Source organism: Mauremys reevesii, unplaced genomic scaffold, assembly GCF_016161935.1.
Source record: "Mauremys reevesii isolate NIE-2019 unplaced genomic scaffold, ASM1616193v1 Contig158, whole genome shotgun sequence".
NCBI lineage: Eukaryota > Metazoa > Chordata > Testudines > Geoemydidae > Mauremys > Mauremys reevesii.
In genome coordinates this window covers 46,445-50,268 of record NW_024100780.1, presented here as the reverse complement: position 1 = coordinate 50,268, position 3,824 = coordinate 46,445, and the positions used below count along the sequence as shown (strand labels likewise).

At 52.0% G+C, this 3,824-nt stretch overlaps 1 non-coding gene across 1 annotated transcript; it reads right to left on the bottom strand.

Moving 5' to 3' along the window:
* Nucleotides 1-988: 988 nt before the first annotated feature.
* TRNAS-GCU lies at nucleotides 989-1,070 on the bottom strand. The gene has a single exon. It is a non-coding gene; the product is annotated as a tRNA-Ser (tRNA).
* Between the last annotated feature and the right edge of the window lie 2,754 nt (nucleotides 1,071-3,824).

Below are 3,824 nucleotides of genomic sequence, written 5' to 3'. Positions count from 1 at the left end.
AGGATCCCAGCAGTGTGGGAAGTTGAGAGCACAGGCCTGGCCTGGGGCGAGTGAATGTGTCCCTCTAAACCCACCAACTGCAGACTAGGCAGGACTGGAAGAATTACGTATTTGTAGGTAAATGTCAATTTCTGTGTAAATACACAACCCAATGGCAAAATATTTCCATTGATAATCATCAAAATTGGCAGATGGGCAAAGTAAGAAACATGCTGCTTGAGAACTTACCCTGTTGTAGGAGCAGCAGTGAGCTGTGTGCTCCGTATCACCTGTATGCCCAGAAGGTCTGTTACACTCCCCCATCCTCCCGCTTGTCTCCTCTCCCTCTCTGAATGCCTGTGAAGTGGCTTCCCCCCTCCCCCCCCCTCCTGCAATGCTTGTGGGATGAATGGGCTGGTTGAACAGCTGGCAGAGCAGAAGAGCTCCTAGATAGACAAGGTGTCTGGGACTCTCATTAGGCAGCGATCACACACCCAGAGCAGGGACACTGGCTGAGGTGGAGTGTGACCCACCAGATGCAGCCAAGTCATCTCTAGTCACAGGCCATGAGGAGCAGGTCCTTAAAAGGGGAAGGGGCCCTGTGCTCAGGAGTCACTCACAAGCTTGTACCTCCAGTGAATGCCCTTCACCCCGACCGCCTGGCCAGTGGTTCACCATGTTGCATTTCATTGTGCCTCAGGAAGACTTACCTTCATCGTACCGTCCATCGCGGCGCTGTGGGACACTTACTTTGCACAGAATCCTGACATCTCCAGTGCTGAGCCTGTCCTGGGAGCGTGAGTGTGTGACCCCCCCGTCTTCTTTTGAGCTTAGCTGTTAGTATAATAAACATGCTGCTTTCTGCCAAACTCTGGGGGGGGGGTCATTAGTCCTCCCTAAGCTTACTATCTGGCCCAATTTTGGGTAACAGAAGCAACATTGCTAGATCTGTCATTGTACCAAATGGGGAGATGGTTGTCTATAAAGGAGGGTGAAGACTAAATGCATCCGATGAGGATGGGATTCGAACCCATGCGTGCAGAGCACAATGGATTAGCAGTCCATCACCTTAACCACTCGGCCACCTCATCTGAGTTGTCAAGAAGTGGACAGGAGGAGAAATCTAAGGCCAGCAGAGATAGGGCTACTAAGGAGTTTTTAAATAATAAGCATAAGCAGGGGCTGAATGAGCTCCCCCCTCACATCTAGTGAGGAGCTGGGGGAAGACTTCAGGAACAGGCCGTGTTTGCATAGACACCCCTACTCTGCCTAGCTATGCAGCATGAGGGGGCCGCTTCCCCAAAATGACCAGTTTCGGATGGTGGTGGGTAACAAATCACTTTAGCATTGAGTGCAATGAAATGTTATTCTCCTTCCTGTACGAGTGAAGGGCAGCGGAATGTACCTAGGCCATCCTGACAGAGGGGTGGGTGGGTGAGGAATCACTTTCATTGGACTGCAGAGAAGTGATTGAGGACGTCACCCTAACCCAGTGGGCCCCAAACATTTCACACTGCGCCCTCGTATCCATGGCTGTGGCCCCTCGGAAGCCGCGGTCGAGAACCGGGGCTGGGAGTGGGGCCGTTGCTTGCTGGGGAGAGGGGTGCAGACAGGGGTAAGGGGGTTGAGGCTGGGCTGGGAGCCAGGGGCCCAGGCTGAGGGTGGGGTTGGGGAAGATCTGGTACAGAGTGGGGCTGAGTGTTGCTCCCTCCCTACCCTCTATGGGGGCTGGCTCAGGCCCTGAGGTGCCCCCATCAATCTTCCTCTGTGTCCCCCTAGGAGTCATGCCCCACATTTTGGGGACCACTGACCCCTACTCGCTAAGCAGGGGCTAGTGATGCCAAAGCCCAGGGAAAGGGAGAACAAGTGCGGGGGCGCCAGCACCGGAACCATGCCCCCCCCCCACGTCTGTGTGTGGCTCCGCCCCCTTCCACATCTTCCACCCACGGCCCCACCCTGTCACTCCTTTACCCGTCCCCGCTGCAGCCCCGAGACCAGAGAAGCTCTGTGCCCCTGCTGCAGCCCCCGGGCCGTAGCAGGGAGTGGGAGCTCCTCCAGCCCTGGGGCCGACATGGGGGAGACTTTCCCAGGGGGGCCCAATTTGGCCAGGGCCCCTAGTTGTTGGAAAAATTATAGTGCTAATGAAGCCTTTCCGTATTAGGCCTGAGTAAACCAAAGTTATGTTATGCTTGTCCAAACTGTGTTGGAAAGCTTACAGAACTCATTAGACTGAAGGCCGTGTATCTACCTAAGTCAGCTATTTTGCTTATCAGTTTTGTTTGGCTCCCCAAGTATATGTTGGCTCCCCAAGTGTATGCAGCTGCGTTCACATGTATGCATCCAAAGTATCTAGTACAAAGGGTCAACGGATGTATCTTGTGTCCCCTTCAGAATGACAAATGTATCCTCAACAGCTGTATGTCTCTTGTAGCCCCCCACAAAATGATATATGTATCCTGCGTACCCAATTATCCACAGGGTTTATAGGTCAACCAAATGACGTAGACAAACGTAGGCTAAGTTGTTTGTTACCGGCTATAAAGGTAGGCCGTTTGGCCATGAAAGGTGTGTCTCTTTCTCTGGCACTAGCCGAGAGGAACACCCGCTCAGCTGACCGATCAATAAAGGGTGTGGTACTCGTCTTCCTGTCTCCGTGCCTCCTTGGTGTAATTAGGTAAGCTCCAGGGGAAACGAGCCCTTTGGCTAACAAATGGCGACTCAAGACCGGGACTTCTCTCCTGTTGGGGGCGCTGACCGGCGGCCGAGGACGGCTCAGGAGAGTGGCCACCTTGAGCTATTGGTTTGCTCGAGCCCGGTCGCCGCAATCGGCCGGGACGGCTACGCCTCCATAGAGAACTCCAAACGACACGGAGGCAAGACAGTACCAGAAGAGGGGAGTCCACCTGCCAGACGTGGCCACTCCGGGCGTGGTAAGTGCGTTACCTCCTGGGTTTGAGGATTAATGCCCCCGAAGTGCGGGTTGGGACCTTGGGCCCCTAACGGTAAAGGAACCCACAAATAGGAAGGTGTGTGGGTAAAAGCTTTCTGGTTAAGGTACCTAGGTTCAGACACGGCTAATGAATAATTCCATTAACTCCACAAGTCCGTGGGCCGTGCTGAACAATTACTGGGACTTAGAGCAGCCCCAGGGCTGGCTTTTCTTTTTGGTAGGGGTACTTTTGTTTCTTGTTCTATTGGTATGCTGGAAGCCAAAACTGTAACCGGGTCTAGGAGCGTGTGAACCCATCTTCTCTCCCCCCCCCTTCTTTTCCGTGTGGGTAAGGGACAGTCTAAACATTCCACCTCACCCCCTAAGGGTACCCCAGCATATTATATGTACGTACATTATGGTTCTAAAACCTGCAGGTATTTAGAGAATTGGAATCTTTATATGCGTGAAGATCCATCTAAACAATGCCCATTAAAAGGTACCTTTAATCTAGATAGGATCATATATCTCAGAGGAGCTTTTAATCACCAAAGAAAAGCCTCTGACACAGTGTGAGCAATTTGTCTAGAAACGGGTTAATTTAAAACTCAGCTTCGCCCAGAGATAAAAAGAGAAAGTTGTTTTATGCTCAAGGTCAAGCAAACCAAAGGCAGTACAAGTTACAGAACTGAGATTACATTTGCAAAGCTTAACTGTTTGGTGAGATCCAACAGTCTGACTTTGTGACGGATGCCGATGCTGGTGTGGCTTGGTGACACTGGAGAAGCCAGAGGTAGCTGACCTGGACTAGAATCTCTGAAAGAGACACCGCAGGAGATTCCAGGGTGTAAAAGAACAGCCTTCCCAAGAGCGAAAGCATGTTGGAAATTCTGAACAAGCTGTATACAGGATAATC